We start from the raw sequence: 21,027 nt of genomic DNA, 5'->3' as shown, positions 1-21,027 counted from the left end.
AAGAGTGAGAGATTTTGATGCTGGTAATTCTAAGATTTTCTTGAAATGGAAAAACATTGATTGACTTTTACATTGATCTTCACCTCAGCAAAAATCAATGTTTGTTTACTATAATCTCTGTAAGCCATATGCATCTCCAGCTAATAACGTATTTTTTGATGCCAATATATATATATATATATAGTTTTTTAAAATAAATTTATTTATTTATTTATTTATGGCTGCATTGGGTCTTCGTTGCTGCGCGCGGGCTTTCTCCAGTTGCGGCTAGCGGAGGCTACTCTTCGTTGTGGTGCGCGGGCTTCTCATTGCAGTGGCTCCTCTTGTTGTGGAGCACGGGCTCTAGGCATGCGAGCTTCAGTAGTTGTGGCACGTGGGCTCAGTAGTTGTGGTGCATGGGCTTAGTTGCTCCGCGGCATGTGGGATCTTCCCGGGCCAGGGCTCGAACCCGTGTCCCCTGCATTGGCAGGCGGATTCTTAACCACTGCGCCACCAGGGAAGTCCCTAATGCCAATATTATTTTGAGTTCTGAATAGAATCGTTAACAAATTATCATTTAAGGTTATATGCATATTAGAATTAACGCAGCTAAGTTTTATTTCAAACACTTAGTACAATGTGGAATTATTAAAAATTCAAGGAAATAATAAACTACTTTACAAGAAGCCCATAATTTTAATTCTGTCCTTTTGCCTTTCTTCCTTTCATTACTATTTCTCCCCTCTGTCTGAATATATTTCTAATGTGGCATCAATTTCTGGATCTATAAAATAGAGGTCATGTTTTTCCCAAAAGAGAACTGTGAAACTTTGACTAACCACAAAAATCACTTCTAGCCTTTTCAACACTACAATTCTGTCAACTCTCTAATTTTAGCTTTCTTTCATATGATCAAGAAATTCAGGAAGGTCACACATGCAAATGCAAGAGTACTACTTAGAAAATGGCTCAGTATTCTATAAAAGTAAAGTAATAGAGGCATGATCTTTACCAGTAGGTTCTCTAAAGATGTGGTTATGGATTTCTGGCAGTCCACCACCCTAATATCCACGTTCCCCTCAGCTTCTGACCTGGACACATAACAAGAGGAAGAGGAGAAACAAGATCGCTGGGCTTTTTTTTTTTTTTTTTTTTTTAATGTGTGTTGCTTGTGTGTGTTGAAGCATTAGATGGTTAAGGGGCAGTGATAGGTATGAAATCCTTACAAGGCGGGAATTTCTAGCCTAAGGTCAGGCTAAAACTCATCAAACACCATATGATGTTCACTTCTAGTGGTGAAGCTAAGTAGATGGGCCAATTCTGACATGAATCAAATCAGAAACAAGTTGACTTATTTGGAGGAGGAATGGCAGAAATCTAAGAAGTCAAAGAAGCTCAACAGTAAGCAAAGATGGGGTCCAAAAGTACAAGTTATTGCCCCATGATAGAGAACATGCATGATGTATGGGAAGCTTTCACATCTGTCCCCAAGTATCGTTTCTCTTAAAAATGAGGACAGCAATTCAGTATTCTTTATTGATTTAAAATTTCTAATAGGCAGCTGCTAATAATTTGCTTTATCCTGAGCTATCATTCTTAGCATTTTTTCCTGTCATTGTAATTCTAAGCAGCCTCCATAAAAGGTGACAAAAAGGCACATGTTTCCTCAAACATAAGTTGATTTGTCCCTTTTTCAACTCTACTTTTTTCTTTCTTTAATGAACCAACAATACTTGATGGGTCCACTTTACCACACCTTGGTCGCCTATATCTATTTCCACAACATTCCACATTTTCCCTTTAATTCTCAAAATGTTGCCTCACTTCAGTAGGCACGTGGTACTTTATAGAATGGGTTTCAACTTCTCCATTGGGTTTTGAATTTCCCCAGTCTCTTTCAGAGAGACTCTCTAGTCTTATCATGACTTCTATCATATGTAAGTTGCTTACGCCTTGTGTACACCCTCATAAGAAGCAACAAATTAATCATATTACTCCATTCATGGAACCTATCATCAGTGGTCAGTATGGAATGGCCTTTTCCTTGCATTATTTTCTAGTGTAGGCATATATGTTTAATTCATGTAAATGTTATTGTGCCAGAAACCTTGTTATCTTATTTCTTTTTCCACTCAGAATCTAATTATCCATCCACCTTTCGGTGCATATTCTAGCTCCTTGCTTCTAAGTGCTGCATAGTATTCCACACAAAACCTGTAGAATATTTTACATCTCCAAAAATCCTCTTGAAATGGACACCTAAATTGACTATCTGCTACCCTATGAAAGCACTGACTGTGTTTTGAAAGTCATTGGCATTGTTCACAGGTATTTCTGGTTCTTGCAGTGTATGAATACATGGGAGGCATTTTGTATTGTCTGATCACTTTTATATATAATTCTGGCCAATGAGTGTGGACAGATGTGACATGTATCACTTCTGGCCTAGAACATTTCATTGCTGGCTTGAAATCGCCAGAGTTCATCTTTCCCCCTTCACGGTGGCTGACAGTGTTTGAGATGGGTGGCTACATCCTCAGTCTGAGTGAGTACACTGAGCAGATTTAACCTGCCAATCTTGTGATGGACCTGCAGTGTGAACAAAAAAGAAACCTATGGTATTCCAGTAAGGGGTTTGGGGTTTGGAGGTTACCACGGCATAATCTCATCTCTCCTGACTGATAGAATCATCATATAAGCCCCTTCCTAGACCTGTGTGAGAATATCTTGGGGCTATGTAACCAGAAATAGGAATATTGGGACATAGCGTATATGCACTTTAAATCTGAGTAAGTATTGCTGGAGTGCCCTTGAGTGAGATTAAGCTCATCTGCTTTCTCCACATCCCCACTAATAATTACCACCATTCAACTTTCTAGTTTCTGCCAATCAGATGGTTGTAAAGTGGTAAATTATTTGACTTTAATTTGCATTTCTCTGATTACAAATGAGCTTGAGGATCTCTTCATATACTTGATAGCTATTTGTGTTTAACTGTCTGTTTATCATCTGTTCATATCATTTGCCCATATTAGCTTCTACTCACAGAATGTATGTTTAATATGGTATGGTATATTTACTCATACAATACAGATAGCTTGTTTTAATATGTATTCTTTTTTCCTGAAAGGGGAAAGGTGTATTTCCAGAAAATTTTCTTTGCAAGGTCACTAATAATTATTTCTTGTCAAATGTAAAGGACTTTTCTCATACACAGTCATCCTTGATAGCACTGTAAAATCTGGGATTGCTGATCCCCCAGTGTCGCTTGGAATGTTTTCTCCCTTGAGTCCTTTGTGCAATCAATATTATTTATATATTCTATTCTCATTGTTTCCTTTCTGTTCTTTTCATGACTCTGTTTAAAGGTTTGTGTTCAGCCTTTTGGTCCCTTCTCATTCCATTCCTTCCCCACAAGAACTCATGGATCCAACTATTACCTATATACTCATAATAATGAAACAATCAAATCTTCCACCTTAAGTTTTGCATTTAAGCCTGCAACTCTGATGATATATACAACATCTCCACCTGATTGTCCTGTCATGACCCCGAACTTAACCCGCTACGATGGCAATAAAAATATCACCTGAAAAATATGTCACCTCACATATAAGCTATTTATTTCAGTTGTAAATCACCACAGCTGTCAAGATGGAAACCTTGAAGTTACCTTTTTTTATAAATGTATTTATTTACTTTGGGTTACATTGGGTCTTCGTTGCTGCGCGCGGCTTTCTCTACTTGCGGTGAGTGGGGGCTACTCTACGTTGCAGTGCGCGGGCTTTTCGTTGTGTTGGCTTCTCTTGTTGCAGAGCACGGGCTCTAGGTGTGGGCTTCAGTAGCTGTGGCACACAAGCTCAGTAGTTGTGGCAGACGGGCTTAGTTGCTCTGCGGCATTTGGGATCTTTCCAGACCCGGGCTTGAACCCGTGTCCCCTGCATTGGCAGGCGGATTCTTAACCACTGTGCCACCAGGGAAGTTTCTACCTTTGATATTTCATTCTCTTTTATCTGCTAGGCTGGGTGACTTATTTGGATTTTCTCCATTCCAAATGTGTTTTGGTTTTGCCCCCTTTTCTCTGCTATCCTGCTCCCTTATCCATTGACGCCTCCCTATCCAGAAGTTTACCACCTCAGACACAGGCCAGTAGAAAGCCCACTGACTAGTGTCTGTGACCAGGCTCTTATATTGTATCAGGTAGATGCCATATTTTTTATTATACTGTTGTTGCTGTATGTATTTCCAGACATTGCTTTACTTTTTTCTAATAGCACACATAATAAGCAGTGGTATTCTATGTTATTAGAATACATAATATAGAATTATGTGGCATAAAAGATAACATTCTACCTTCACGTTCACTTACCCAAATTAGTCTTCCTGTCTTTTTTTCCCCAAAGGTAACCACTGTTAAACATTTGGTATTTCCAAATACTTGTAAGGTTCTTTTATCCATTTGTATGCATGCACACCTACATATAGATCGTTCCCTTTTTTATTATTTATGTGAGTGGGCTGATATATTTTTCTTTGCATATAAATGCTTTATATTCTATGTTGGCAGTTATGATTGAATCTGGGTTAGTTCCTGCCTAGTGTGGATTGGGATGATGGGTGGAGGCGAGGGTGCCTGGTGGCAGGAGACCTGTAAGATGCTTTTACAGTAATCCACTTGAAAGGTGATAAAAGTTTGTTCTTGGCGAATGTAAACTGAAATAGAAGAACTGGACACATGTAAGGGTGATTTAGGAGAGAGAATCACCTGGACTTGACAATCACATGTTTTTAAGATGTGTAATAGATGACGGAGATCACTTTCAGGTTTCTAGTGTGAGAGACCAGAGTGTAAGTGGCAGTAGTAACTGAAATATGGAACCCAGGAAGAAAAGGCAGCAGAAGGTAGGGATATTGACTTGGGGAATTTGAAAAACAGGCCCTTCGATTTCTTTAGACTTTAACTTGTGAGGCATGGTAAGATCAGAATTCAGGTTCTCCCTAAGATTCTGGGAATTTGATAATGGGAAGAGACGATTTGCACACGAGTTTGGCATACCTTTTTATTACTGGCGATTTATTTTTGAAGTTCTGGTATTCATTTGATTATGGCGATACTATAATGGTGTCCTGTAATTTCATTGTTTATAGAAGCTCAGATAGACTATAACAGAAAACTTTGTGCTGAATGTATAGCTTTGGTGGCACAGTGGATTTGGAGTATGTTTTGTGTGTATACTGTTCTGAGATATTTTAGGGCCTTGTAGGTGAAAAATCTATGGGCCATACCAGTGATCCCAGGAGGAACCCCAGAAGACCAGTGGCTTGTGTTCAAGGAAGGTGGGGCAAGACTGTCCATGTGCTGATGGCTTCCCTGAAGAGGATCATCATAGCTCTGATTGACTTGTTGCTTAAGGCCAGAGGGTGAAGAAAACAAAATGTTGGGGGTAGCTGGGATGGAATATATATCTCCCAGTCCTTTAATTTCCATGATAAGAAAACACAAGCGGCTTTTCTCTATCTCTGTGATGACTTCTCCTCTGTCTCCTGTCCTGTCCTATGTCATATGGTAGGAGAAGCCTGCCCCCCCATATGCCCAGAACTTCTTTTAACTTAATAGGTGAATCTCTCCAAAATGAGAATCAATTAGGAGGTCCCCTAGCCCACTGATATAAAACTTGTTTTTTAAAAATGAGCTTTATTAGTTAGTAGAGCTATATTTTTGTGTCATTTAATATACTCTTTCATTTTTTAACTTGCCTAGAACTTGAGGAAAAAAATTGGTCCTGCTTATTGGTAAAAACCACACAACTACTTACCTACTCAAGCCCACCATTGTAGCACTGGCACAGCCATAGACAATGCAATAAAATAATTGTGGCGGTGTTTCAAAAAACCTTTATTTATGAACACTGAAATTTGAATTTCATATAATTTTTATATCACTAAATATTCTTTCTCTTTTTAAAAACTATTTAAAAATGTATAGAAATTTCTTACTTGAGAGGGCCAGTTTAGGCCCATAAACAGTAGTTTGAGGAACTCACTTATAATGTCAAATCTAATACTTTTGTTATTTTCTCTCTCAAAAAAATCTTAAAGCCTTCATTTTGCCTATTTATGTAAGTCCTTATTTCTACTACTAGTTTCTTGGCCTTCCAAACCTATTCAACAACAAAAAAGAGTATTTTCCCATTATAGCTCCTAGCACCTAGTTGTTACTCAATGAGTATTTGTTTCTAAAACAATCAATAATTAATTTAAAAAATAAACAATATGGCTCTCCACTCTAGAAAACTTGTTTCTTCAGTATGCTTCCTTACTTTTTATTCTCTTAATTTAAATATTACCTGTTCTAAAACTTCCTTATCAGCCACTTTTATTCCATAAAATTCCTCCTTTATGATGAGAAATATATTTTGGAGGGATAAAAATTGAGAATGCTTGCTAGTTTCTATATGATGCCATGGTTTTGATAGAGGAGAGAGAAGGAATAAATACAAAGTGAGTTCCAAAATCAGGAAATGTGGCATTGACATTAAGAATTTATTCCTTTTCAGGTCTTATCTTTTCCTGTTTTTTATCCAAGAAGGTAGTGGCAAATGCACTGGTTTAGTGCTTTTCTGTGGACAGAGCAGAGAAAGCATGGGAGATATCATTTATCAGGACCATTGACTAAGCATATATTTCTACCACAGAAATTCAGTCCAGTTTAGATTTGGGCCAGCCAGTTCAGCGGAGGCCAGGGGACAATATACTTAAAAAGAAAATAGAGTTCAGAAAGAAGACAGAAGGGAGGCATGTCTCTTTATTCACTCTTCCCAATAGCCTGTGGCAAACTAGTCCCTCTCCTAACTCTCTCTTTTGTCTGTGAAAGACAAAATACATTCTGTGTGGTAATGGTTTTCTGTAGTTTTTAAAAGGAAAGATGCATTGTAGTGAAAGGGAAATTTTAAAGGAATGCTTATTTTTCTCTGCATCCCTCTTGGGCAGCTAGGAAGCTTGATGATATTTTTCATACTCTAGATGAATCATGACTGCTGTCATACTTGTCATCTCAAAGATGAAAGTATTATATTGAGGAGAAAATTACTTTGTGAAAATATTTTTGATGGTTTTCTTTTTTGCAAATTAAGAAATGTTCAGTTTTACATCTCTAGATAACTGTTGCCCAGTTATCCTCCAAAAATGTACCAGTGTACATTTTCCATTAACTGTGTATCAAAATAACACATAACTTTCTTTAAACAGCATTTTAAAATCCACTTTCATTTTTGTTAATCTCAGCTTGCTCTCCCTCACTCCTCCACCTCAATTTCAAGATGAACTACTATGTTCAACATTATATCATTTCCATCACCATTTTTATTTCAGCTATAAGCTTGATGTTCTTTTTTCAATTTTTTTGATGTTTAATAAATTGTTCTTTCTGAAATCTGGGAAAATTATAACTAATCCTTTGGAAAAAATATATGATATCTCATTTGTGCCTTCATTTCCTTATATCTACCTGGTATAATTAATTACCTGAAACATTTGCTATATATATATATATATATATATATATATATATATATATATATATATATATATATTTATTTATTTATTTATTTATAATCTATCTTTCTTACAAATATTGGCATAATTATTTTCAATAGACCAATAGTTTCTTTAATATCACACCCTGATTTTATTTTATTCCTTATACTTACTTTTGGAATTAAATTCTTGGTGCCTTCCATGTTCAATGCTTTTCAGACAATATTGACTATTTTTTTCAGTAACATTATCCAAATTACATTTGAAAAGTACTTTCTAAATAATTACCTTTAATATAGTAAGACTACTTTTCTAATACCTTAGGGAAAAAAAAACTGAAGTAGGGAAAAGTTAAATGGAATTTCTCAGTAGTGGAATTCATCACATGTCCTATTCTCTCTATATAACAACTCTGTTTCATGTTCCTGGTGCATGGGATGCATGTTCTCTTGTCAACAACACCTATAAACACAGCTGTGTGCTGCTGCTCTGGGCCAAGATGTCCTTGATTTGGTCAAGGAACCAAAAGAGATGTGAAAAGGCTAGATGCTCCATAAGGAAATAAGCTGGTGCACATTTGTTGTCAAAAATAGAGCATTTAATGAAAATATTTTTTTCAAATAAGCAGTCCTGAGGCTAACTTAACAGTTGTACTGGAGTCTTTCTATTTCTTACAAGGCTAGTATAGAAGCAGTTTGCTTCAGACATAAAAACAATGATACCAGTTTAATTCAAAACATGTATAACATGTATCCTAAAGCTACTTTTAGATGAAGATATGTTTACAGTGGAACTACATCTAGTCCCACTATAGCACCTTGTTTACTGGGTGGATGGAAAAAAAAAAAAAAGACTAAAAAAATAAGATTAACCACACTATTACAGATATTTTCCTGATGTAAACACACGTCTGGCTAAATATCTGTATGTTTGTAAATTAAAGGTATATGATGTTCATGCAGTTATCTTGTGGATGTAATTGTTTTTAAACAGTCATGTTTAAGGAATTTCTTCATATGCTTTTATGCTTATACATTTTCATATACTTATATATTTTAATCATGAAAACAGAATTAAAAATATATTTTTTAAATTCTTGACTTCATGGAGATAAAAGAATAATAATCTAGAGTTCAGAAACATTGACAGAAAAGAACTATATGTAAAACACAATATATGATTTAAAACAAACTCATTTTAATATTTTTTCAAATTAAAAAATTTTTTTTTCTGAACTTCTTTTTATTTTGCTTTTTACCTAAAGTCATTCCTTCCTTTTCCTTCTTGCTTTTCTCTCTCATTAACTGCATAAGTGAAAATAAAGGTAACACTTGAAAATGACTGGGAATCAGATCTTATTTTTCTCACAAGTTTGAAGTGACGGAAACAATTCTTGTGATGGTTTTATAGAGAGTGCAAAATTGAGCATGTAAAGGATGAATGGTATATTTTTCAGGCACTGATGATTTTAATCCTATTGAAATTTCTAGTTTTGAATTTTAAAGTTAGATCAGTCAGCAAATTTGTTTTTCTTTTTTTCCCCACTGATATTAAGTGTTTAGGTACATGGAGTAGACGGATTTTAATAGCCTAATCAAGATTGTACTTGATAGAAACATATGATAGAAGAAATAACCAAAGTAAACATTCTCACTCAGAAAGGGGAAGAAAGGCAGACGCACTGCAGACAGTGGCAATAGCAATTTTGATGTCCTGAGGGGTTAGACATGGTGAGGGACCCCATCCTCTGGATGGAGAATGTCTTGAGTCAACCCTGAGTCCATCCTGGTCGTACTTGCTTTGTCCAGGGCCCAACACAGCACTTTGCTCTGCCTGTGGGACACTGTCTTTTCCATTATCTTCCTTGCTCTAACTGAACTAGACGACATTGACGAATATGTTCATCCTGGCCCTGAGCTCTTTCTCAGATTAGTTTCCAACTATTAGCCGGTAGTTGGATGGAGCCCCACAGGTCACTTTAACTTGCGAACAATCACAGTTTCTTTTTGTCCAGCTGCTGGTTCTCTTAGCAAGATAACTCTCTCAAAAACTTTCTAATGGTTTTACTTAGTTGATCCCAGTGACCTCCGTGTGTCAAAATCCATGCTTACAGTCCTTTTAAGAACAGCATTCTTTTCTAGATATTATTCATAATTGGTGATTTTTCTTTGCTTTCTTAATCCTATCCTTTCTCTCTAGACTTGGTAATGTGTACTTTGAGCCTAGTGTTTTTCAGAGGAAAAAAAGCAAATACTTTGTTAATGTTCCTAGGGCATTTTTTTCTTTTCTACTGGAAAGTATTGGCTCAAGATCACAGCCTGCATTCTTTCTCTGGGATACCATAACCAAAACAGAAGATTTACCAGTATGTAAGTATATTGGCGTGTTCCTCGATTTAATTCCGGTGCAAGGTGAATTTTAACAGTCTTCCGTTGGTCAATATTCTTCTCATTTTTGTTGGGGTGAGAAGTAATAGCCTCCTTCAGCTCTGAAAGTCCTGATTTTATGTACTCTCCCGATTTCTTTAATTTCTTCTCAAGCTGATCAGATTTTTTCTGAGCCTCTCTTTCTTTGAACATATTGTGAAATGCAGGCATTCTGTTTTCAGACTTCTAGAACTAGAAACTCCTGAACTGCTTTTGTCTACTGATCTTCTTTCTAAGTTACAAGAGAAGACAGCTTTACCAAATCTTTTATTTCAAAACATTGAACTTCTGTTTTCCACCTTCCAAGGTGTATATATATATTTTTTTCCTCACCAATTGACCATTATGACCAATGCCATATATTTTAGATTTTTGTTACATTAGCACTGCATCTCAAAGTACAAATTTCGGTAGGTTTTTTGTTTGTGTTATTTTTAATTAATTAATTTATTTATTTATGCCTGTGTTGGGTCTTCATTTCTGTGCGAAAGCTTTCTCTAGTTGTGGCAAGCGGGGGCCACTCTTCATCACAGTGCGCGGGCCTCTCACTATCGCGGCCTTTCTTGTTGCGGAGCGCAGGCTCCAGATGCACGGGCTCAGTAGTTGTGGCTCACGGACCTAGTTGCTCCGCGGCATGTGGGATCTTCCCAGACCAGGGCTCGAACCCGTGTCCCCTGCATTAGCAGGCAGATTCTCAACCACTGCGCCACCAGGGAAGCCCCAAGTTTCAGTAGTTTTAATAATAAATAGCTCCAGAGTCTCAGGTATATTGTTTATTTAGACCACAAATCCAACACAAGTCTCACTTAATCTAGGCAGAATGAGTCTCTATCTTTGCATGGGCTTCTGTGATTGATACGGCAGGAAGGAGAATGGGGATAGGGGGACTTGCTGCTTGATTCTTAGAGTGTCTTCCTGGAAATGAGATGAATCGCTTTTGCTCACATTTAGTTAGCCAAAGCAAGTCACATGGCCTCACCTAACTTCAAAACGGTCAGTGGAGTGCAATTCTATCACACCTAGTAGGAGAAGAATATCAGAATATTTTTGAAGAATCATAACAATTATCACGTAGGCCATTAAAAATATTTGTCAATTGAAAGAATGAGAAGATGCCGCAAGGAAATAAATAAGAATAACAAAACAAAACACAGATGCTTTTTTTTTCCAGCAAAAAAAAAAAAACCTAAGGGTTTGGTTAACCCAGAGCCACAAGACAAGAAGGAAATTATTTACTTGGGTGGTAATAAATGATAACCTGTCGATGACCTGGTCAAGACAGAAATGTGAATTCAAAAGCAGATGTGTATCAGCAGTCAAGTAGACCAACATATGGTTAACTGAAAATCTCTTGCTGAGAATGAAAACACCATCTCAAATAGCATTCTTAAGTATAGCCTCTAATCACAGTAGTATCCGGTTGTAAAAGAAACCATTACATAATTCACTTTTTTTTCTCCTTCAAAGAGAACATTTTCCTTATATAGGCAGAAGCCAAGGCAGGTAATGTAACGGAAAGACCTCTGGACTGGAACTTCAGCTGTATGAGCACTGATGAACTGCAAAGGAATGTCTTTCAAACTTGAGCTGCTTATAGTCTCTCTTGTGGTTTAGTCACTTTAAACATATTAAGTTCTCAATTCTCATAGCAATCTGGTTTCTGCCTCAATTGCTTGATCAAAAATAACCACCCTAAGTTCTTCTCTTCCTGTTTCCCATTGCCCCTTTCTTGTATCATACTCTCAGCACATTTCGCCTAGATTATTGCCTACTGATCAGTCTTTATTGCTGGCCCTCCCCCTCACAGATTTACTCTCCACATGGCTTCAAGAGTGATCTAAGATGTAGTAGCTGCTCATTGATTGTTTAATTGAAATTGATGTTCTTGAATGATGTTCTCTACAAATCTGGGTGGAGAGGGGAGGGAAGGTGTAGGAAGGGGACAAATCCATTTTTTCTTTGGTAGATTCACACTTGTTTTCTCAAAAGATAAGAGCTTTCCTGCTATACTCCCTTTCTTTCCCTTCAGGATGAAGTTCTAACTGTTTTTCTACACATAATCACATCCAGTGGTGTGCTCCCAGGTACTATGCCCCAGCAAATGCATTTTTCTCCATCCCTGTCAATAAAGCTCACCAGAAGCAGTTTGCCCTCAGCTGCCAAGGCCAGCAATTTACCTTTGTTATCCTGTCTCAGCGATATATCAGCTCTCCAGCCCTATGTCATAATTTAGCTCAGAGAGGTCTTGATTGCCTTTTCCATCTACAAGGTATCACACTGGCTTTTGACATTGATGACATTATGCTTATTACTCCTTGTGAGAAGAAGTAGCAGCTACTCTAGGCTTACTAGGAAGAAATTTGCCTATCAGACTGTGGGAAATAAATCCCATGTAATCTCAGGGATCTTGTATCTCAGTAAAATTTCTAGGGGTCCAGTGGTGCGAGACATGTCAGTACATCCCTTCTAAGATGAAGGATAAGTTGTTGCATTTCGTCCTTCCTACAATTGAAAAAGAATCACAATGCCTATTAGGCCTCTTTGAATTTTGGAGGCAACATACTCCTCCTTTGAGTGTGTTATGGAGTTGGAACTCATTTACCAAGTGACACAAAAAGCTGCTCATTTTGAGTGGGGCCCAGAATAAAAGAAGGCTCTGCAAAAGGTTCAGGCTGCCATGTGGGCGATTCTGCCATTTGGTGCATAGGATCCAACAGATTCAATGGTGCTTGTAGTGTCAGATAAGGATGCTGATTGGAGCCTTTGGTGAGCCCCTGTATATGAATCACAGTGCAGGCCCTAAGGATTTTAGAGCAAAGCCCTGCCATCTCTGTGGATGATTACTCCCTTTTGAGAAATAGCTCTTGGCCTGCTACTGGGCCTTAGTAGAGAATGAACGCTTAACCGTGGGCCATTAAGTTGCCATGTGACCTGAGATGCCTAGCAGAACTGGGTGTTCTCTGACCCACCAAGCTAGATAAAGTCATAGGTGCACAGCTACACTCCATAGAGAAATGGAAGTGGTGTATACATGATTGGGCTGAATAGGCCCTGAAGGCACAAGTTAGTTACAGGAAGAAGTGGCCCTAATGCCCATGGTTCCAGCTCCTGCTACACTGCCTTCTCTCTCCCAGCCTACACATTTGGCCTCATGGGGAGTTCCCTATAATCAAACGACAAAGAAAGGGAAGACTCAGGCCTGATTTACAGATGATTCTGCACCAAATGCAGGTACCACCTGGAAGAGGACAGCTGTAGCATGATAGCCCCTTTTGGGGACATCCCTGAAGGACAGTGGTGAAGGGAAATCTGCCCGGTGGACAGAACTTCAAGCAGTGCTCTGGTTTGCTCACCTTGCTTGGAAAGAGAATTGGTCAGATGTGCAATTATATACCAATTGATGGGCTGTGTTTGGCTGGATGGTCAGGGACTTGGAAGGAACACAAATGGAAAACTGGTGACCATGAAATTTGGGAATGAGGTATGTCAATATATATCTCTGTATGGGGGAAAAAAATGAAGATAGTTGCATCTATATGTACTTCACAAAGGGTAACCTCAGCAAAGGAATAATCAAGTGGATAGAATGACCCATTCTGTGGGTATAAGTCAACCTCTCTTTCTAGTCATTACCCTGTGGGCTCATGAAAAGTGGCCATGGTGGCAGGGATAAAACTTATGCATGGGCTCAGCAACACAGACTTTCACTAACCAAGGATGATCTGGCTATAGCCACTGTTGAGTATCTAGTCGGCAGCAGCAGAGACCAACACTGAGTCCCCAGTATGGAACCTTCCCCAAGGTGATCAACTAGCTACCTAGTGGGAGACTGATTACACTAGATCCCTTCCATCATAGAAGGGGTAGATTTTTGTTCTTAATGGAATAGACACTTTGGATATGGATTTGTCTTCCCGGTACTCAGTTTTTGTGCTAAAACTACCATCTGTGGACTTCTAGAATGCCTTATCCACTGTCATAATATTACAGACAGCATTGCTTCTGATCAAGAAACTCACTTTTTAGCAAAAGAAGTGTGGCAATGGGCAGATGCATATGGAACTGATGGGTCTTACTGTGTTCCTCACCATCCTGAAGAAGCTGGCTTGATAAAATGGTGGAATGGCCTTGTGAAAACGAAGTTACAGCACCAATTAGGTGGTAATACCTTGCAAGTCATGGGCAAGGTTCTCCAGAAGGCTGTATATGTTCTGAATCAGCATCCAATATATGGTCATGTTTCTCCTATAGCCAAGATTCACTGGTGCAGGAATCAAGGAGTGGAAATGGGAGTGACATCACTCATTATTACCCCTAGTGACCCATTAGCAAAATTTTTGCTTTCCGATTCTGTAATCTCGTACCCTGTTGGCCTGGAGGTCTTAGTTCCAAAGGGAGAAGTACCACCATAAGGAGACACAACACAATGATGCCATTGACCTGGAAGTTGACTTCCAGCTGGCCACTTAGGACTCTGCAAGCCACTGAATCAATAGGAAAAGAAGGGAGTTACTGTGCTGGCCAGGGTGACTGATCCTGACTACTAAGTGGAAACTGGACTGCTACTCTCCAGTGAAGGTAGGGAAGAGTATGTTTGGAATACAGGAGATCCCTTAGGGCTTGTCCTAGTATTACCATGCTCTGTGATTATGGTCAATGGAAAACTACAACAACCCTATCCAGGTAGGAATATTAGTGGTCAAGGTCCTTCAAGAATGAAGGTTTAGACTGTTCCACCAGGTAAAGAACTAATGCCAGCTGAGTTGCTTGCTGAGTGCAAACGGAATACACTGAGTAGTGGAAGAAGACAGTTAAAAATAGCAGCTATTCAATACAACCATGTAACTGTTTACAGAAATAAGGACTGTAACGTTAATGAGTATTTTCTCCTTATTTTGTTATGAATGTGTATATATACATATGTGTATATACCTAAATATGTATATACACATAAATATATATACACTAAGAAAATATCTTTATTTTCTTCTCTCTCTTATTCCTTTATCATGTAACATAAGTTACATTGAACTTATATCATAGTATTTAAGTATTGTTAATTTTATGTCATTGCATTTTTTTTATACCATTGTATAATAATTTTTTTTTTTAACATCTTTATTGGGATATAATTGCATTACAATTGTGTGTTAGTTTCTGCTTTATAACAAAGTGAATCAGCTATAAATATACATATATCCCCGTATCTCCTCCCTCTTGCGACTCCCTCCCACCATCCCTTTCCCACCCCTCTAGGTGGTCACAAAGCACTGAGCTGATCTCCCTGTGCTATGCGGCTGCTTCCCACTAGCTATCTATTTTACATTTGGTAGTGTATATATGTCCATGCCACTCTTTCACTTTGTCCCAACTTACCTCAAGTCCTCCTCATGTCCTCAAGTCCATTCTCTACACCTGTATCTTTATTCCTGTCCTGCCCCTAGGTTCTTCAGCACCTCTTTTTTTTTTTTTTGGATTCCATATATATGTGTTAGCATACATTGTTTTTTTTTTGTCTTTCTGACTTCACTCTGTATGACAGACTCAAGATCCATCCACCTCACTACAAATAACTCAATTTCGTTTCTTTTTATAGCTGAGTAATATTGCATTGTATATATGTGCCACATCTCCTTTATCCATTCATCTGTCGATGGACACTTAGGTTGCTTCCATGTCCTGGTTATTGTAAATAGAGTTGCAATGAACATTGTGGTACATGACTCTTTGTAAATTATAGTTTTCTCAGGGTATAACGCCATTGCATTTTAATTGTGGGATATCATGGAGAAGGGTAAACATCACTCAAGGACTTTACCTCCTCTTCTGGGGAAGGAGTTACTGTGTTTTCAGTTCTATGTATGATAGTTGTATCATGTTAGGTGGAATTATGATCCTGCTATTATCTTTATTTGGAGATTAAATATGGTTTAAAGAGATGCATATGGGTGCCAAATTTACAAGGTGGGCTTGTAATGGTTAATTTTATGTGTAACTTGACTGGGTCACAAGATACCTTGAAATTTCATCAAACATTATTCGGGGTATGTCTATGAGGGTATTTCTAGAAGAGTTTAACATTCGAATTGGTAGACTGAGTAAAGCAGATTGCCCTGCCCAATATAGGTGGGCCTCATACAACCATTCAAGGCATAAATAGAACAAAAAGGCTGACTAAGGGAGAAATTGCTTTCTCTCTGCCTTAGTGTTGTCAGCCTAGGACATTGCTCTTCCTCTGCCATGGACTTGAACTCGGACTGTACCATCAGCTCTCCTGAGTCTTGAACTTGCTCACTGGGACTTCTCAACCTCCATGAGAGCCAACTCCATTTTTTAAAATGTCGTTACAATTAGAAATGCTATTGGGGGCTTCCCTGGTGGCGCAGTGGTTGAGAGTCCGCCTGCCGTTGCAGGGGACACGGGTTCGTGCCCCGGTCCAGGAAGATCCCACATGCCACGGAGCGGCTGGGCCCGTGAGCCACGGCCGCTGAGCCTGCATGTCCGGAGCCTGTGCTCCACAACGGGAGAAGCCACAACAGTGAGAGAGGCCCGTGTACCAAAAAAAAAAAAAAAAAAAAAAAGGCTATTGGTTCGGCCAAAACGTTCATTCATTTTTTTCCCGTAAGATGGTTCTAGTAGCACTTGGTTGTCTTTAACTTTATTCGACACAATTTTGTTAGATTGTATGTGACAGCTGTCATATCAGTGTGCATTTAAAAAAAGACATCAAAATTGGTGAATTTTTGTGTAGCCATTTTAATGTTGAAGATGGAAGAAAAGAAGCAACGTTTTCAGCACGTTATGCTTTATTATTTTTAGAAAGGTAAAGACGCAACTGAAATGCAGAAAAAGATTTCTGCAGAGTATGGAGAAGGTGCTGTGACTGATCAAACATGTCAAAAGTGGTTTGCGAAGTTTCGTGCTGGAGATTTCTCGCTGGACGATGCTCCATGGTCTGGTAGACCAGTTGAAGTTGATAGCGATAAAATCGAGACATTAATTGAGAACAATCAATGTTATACCACGTGGGAGATAGCCAATATACTCAAAATATCCAAATCAAGGGTTGAAAATCATTTGCACCAGTTTGGTTATGTTAATCGCTTTGATGTTTGGGTTCCACATAAGTGAAAAAAACCTTGACCGTATTTCCGCATGCGATTCTCTACTTAAAAGTAATGAAAACCTTCCATTTTTAAAACACATTGTGATGGGTTATGAAAAGTGGATACTGTACAATAACGTGGAACAGACGAGATCATGGGGCAAGTGAAGGGTACCACCACCAGCCACACCAAACGCCAGTCTTCATCCAAAGAAAGTGATGTTGTGTATATGGTGGGATAAGGGAGTCCTCTATTATGAGCTCTTTCTGGGATAGCAAATGACTAATTCCAACAAGTACTGCTCCCAATTAGACCAGATGAAAGCAGCACTCGATGAAAAGCATCCAGAATTAGCCAACAGAAAACTCATAATCTTCCATTAGGATACCATAAGACCACATGTTTATTTGATGACAAGGCAAAAACTGTTACAGCTTGGCTGGGATGTTCTGATTCATCCATATTCATCAGACATTGTACCTTCAAATTTCTATTTACTTATGTCTTTAAAAAATTCTCTTAATGGAAAAAATTTCAATTCCCTGGAAAACTGTAAAAGGCACCAGGAAGAGTTCTTTGCTCAAAAAAATAAAAAGTTTTCAGAAGATGGAATTATGAAGTTGTCGGAAAAATGGCAGAAGATCCTGGAACAAAAGGGTAAATACGTTGTTCAATAAAGTTCTTGGTGAAAATGAAAAATGTGTCTTTTATTTTTACTTAAAAACCGAAGGCACTTTTTGGCCAACCCAGTATATTTTATATTTCCTAATAGGGTAGCTCCATGACAAACCGTAATGTTAATTCTCACATTTCTTTAGAGGTCTGTGCTGTAATTTAACCTGATATATGCTTTAGGCTATTTCTCAAAGAAATGAGAGACTTAATTTGATGTACGTACATTTATGTATTGGTATGGATATTCATATTGAAGCTAAAGATTTTTTTCCTCTCAATATATTTCATAATAATTATTATCTTGAATAGGCAATCATAAACTTTTTTGGCAGCCCTCAATTTCCTTTAAAATGTTTCACTCTTGACATGAAATATTAGAGCATAGAAGATTAAAGCATGAGCCCAGTACGAAAAGACCCTCACTCCTGGATTTAGATTTACAAAAGTATGCTGTATATATATGTATATATGATTGAAAAGTAAGAAAATGCTCAGAACAAAACTCCTTACTCAATTTCACTTTCATCATAAGAGAAAAAATTATTGGTCTTTGATTTTGGTTTACCTGTTTCTCATTCAAATATATAACAGTATTCTAGTCCATAATAGAAAAAAAGTAATTAAAGTATACTTTTAATAGCAGAATCATAATCTCTACCATTTAATTCTTACATAATGACTGAAATAGATATGATTTCATAACCAGTCTGCTGCTTATTTAGGAATAGTATCATAATTTGATCCAGCTCAGAATGTGTTGTCAATAAGTGGTTAAATTAAAAAATTTAATAGTAGAAACTTAGGGAGCATGAAAAAGCTTGGTTAAAAGTTGTACAGGTATGATGGAAGGATGGCCTACTATGTAGAATCAACATGCCGTGGAGAAATATATCCATTTGTAAGCTTATCACAGAAAATTAATTAACAAAGCAGTATCAGGTCTTGATCATACACCTTTACATAGTTTTGTAGAGCTGAGATTGTCATTAATATCTTGTAATTAAAAGTATGTCTATAAACAAAACTAATACTTAGTTTGAAATGACTCAGCAAAAATGTATTATTTTTCTCAAAAGAGAGAAGAAAATATATTTGACTAAGTTTTTATATAGAATAGGAGAGTTTGATGATAGAGCACTGTCTTTACCTCCTTTTAAAAAAATTATTACAAGGCACAGAAAAGCAGTACTGTTGGTAAGAAAACCCCTCATCCTGAACTGTCAAGACTTGGGTGTTTCTTAGCTAGGTCTGAAAGCTTAAGTGAAAGAAAACTTGATTTGTGAATTTTTTCCCTAATTTAACTTCTGATAAACCATATTCTGCTCGGAAAATTTCTTTAGCTTAAATTATACAGTTTCAAATAACCTTGGCAGATATCCTAAATCAACTATCATCTAACTATCTTTAAAGAAGGAAACAACACATGTCTTTAATTATAAAAATCATTGTTTTATAAGGTAAGAACTATGGTAAAGGTTTTTATTATTTAATGTAGTATAACCCTCACTAGATGGCATTTTCAGTTTTAAATTTTTGACAGGACATTTAGGAAATAAGTATCAAGAAACCTCAAGAAAAAAATATAATTAGTAATATTTATTTAAAAACCATTCTTTTCCTCTTTTTGTAAAGTTGAGATAATCTGGAAAATGTTGCAATGACATTTTTACAGTTCATCCAGAAGCACTAGTGTTGAGTAAAAATGTGCTTCCTGAGTGGCTTGTTGTTCTACTTAGAATATAGGAGGAGAAGGGGGTAGGATTGTAGGAGAAGGAAAGTATTACAGGTGTGATAGAAAAATGAGACGAGATGCTATCAGTCGGAAACAATTTTCAGAAATGCCTATACACTTCATGTTAATATTTATTAATATTAATATTGCAAAGAGAACCCTAATAGTAATATTAATATTAGGGCCTTCTGTGCAGTCTTTAATTAATAAATTAATTAATTAAAGAAAAGGATTATGAGTGACTGAAGCCTATCTTCGTCAACTTGCAAATGTCCAGCTACTCCAGAGTAAGTTTTGACTAAAGCCACACAATAGTTGTCTTAACTGGGAGTTGTTTTAGAAGAACAGGCATTCAATCATTTATTTATTCACTCAGAAAATATTTATTGAGCCTCTCTATATGCTAAACACTGTGCTAAGTGTTGTAGATAAAGTGGAAACAAGACAGATGAGGACTCTGCCTTATAGATAGGATGAGATGAACAGTAAAATAATAAATCAATACATGAAATAATTATAGATCAGATAAATGTCCAAAAGATATCCAAAGGCTGCTACGATATAGACTAATTCTAGAGTAAACTGTTTTAGAGATGTTGGTCCAGAAAGGCATTTCTGAGAAGTTCATTTGAGGTCCTTTAAGATGAAGCACCAATAAGATGAGAAGGATCTCATCATGCAGAGTGCTAAAAAGAGAAAAAGAAAAAGAAACAAATAAAAATCACTTTATTAAGCACGGAGAATAATAAACTCAAATAAAAGTGTCCTGTATCTCTGAGAAACAGAACAACAACAAAAAGCCTACAGGGCTGAAGTCTGGCCAATAAGAAGGACAGTAATACACAAGATGAGGTGGGAAAGGAAACAAATCAGAGAACTCAAATCGGAGGTTTTTGGATTTTATCCTGCCTGAAATGGGATTTTTAAATGAAGGAATGATATGATTCCCATGTTTAAAAGATCACTCTGACATTTCTATGGAGAATGAATGGGAGGTAAACAAATGTGTGGGCAGTGAGACCAAGTAGAAGAGAATTACAGAGAACCAAAGAGAGATGTCACTGGCTTGGAGTGAGAAGGCAGCTGTGGAGATGGAATGACATAGACATAGAAATATATAAAATATGAGTAGGACTTCATGATAAATTGGGAGAGGTGAGAGAAAGGAAATAATCAAGGATGAATAACAGGCTTGAGTAACAATGCAAATTTCTGAGATGGGAAAGATTGGGATAGGAAAAATTTTGTTTTGAAATGTGTGAAGAAGGAAATTAAAGCTTTCCATTTTGGACAGTTTAACATTGATATTGTTAGTTGTCCTGAATTTTGATTCTCTCACCCCCTTTTAAAAAAAAAAATTAATAGAATCTCAATTTTTAGCTATGCATGTGGCCACCTGGAAGAAAAACTACATTTTCCAAACTCTCCAATATAGGTGACCATGTGACTTGGAATGTAGGCATAAGCTGGAGCGCTCAACTTTGGGAACTATCTTAAATAGAAGGAATGTGCTCTTCTGATTCCTTTATTTCTCTCCTTCTAAATTGGACATTGGCGGGTTAAAGACTGCCAA

General features: G+C 37.3%; 1 pseudogene; it reads left to right on the top strand.

The window, feature by feature from the left end:
* The window catches only part of LOC103079835 (uncharacterized), a 30,715-nt pseudogene extending 16,362 nt beyond the window's left edge, over positions 1-14,353 (top strand).
* The last annotated feature ends 6,674 nt before the right edge of the window (positions 14,354-21,027 follow it).

The sequence above is a fragment of the Lipotes vexillifer genome, unplaced genomic scaffold, assembly GCF_000442215.2.
Source record: "Lipotes vexillifer unplaced genomic scaffold, Lipotes_vexillifer_v1.1 scaffold1090, whole genome shotgun sequence".
Taxonomy (NCBI): Eukaryota; Metazoa; Chordata; class Mammalia; order Artiodactyla; family Lipotidae; genus Lipotes; species Lipotes vexillifer.
This window is presented reverse-complemented; position numbering and strand designations above follow the sequence as displayed.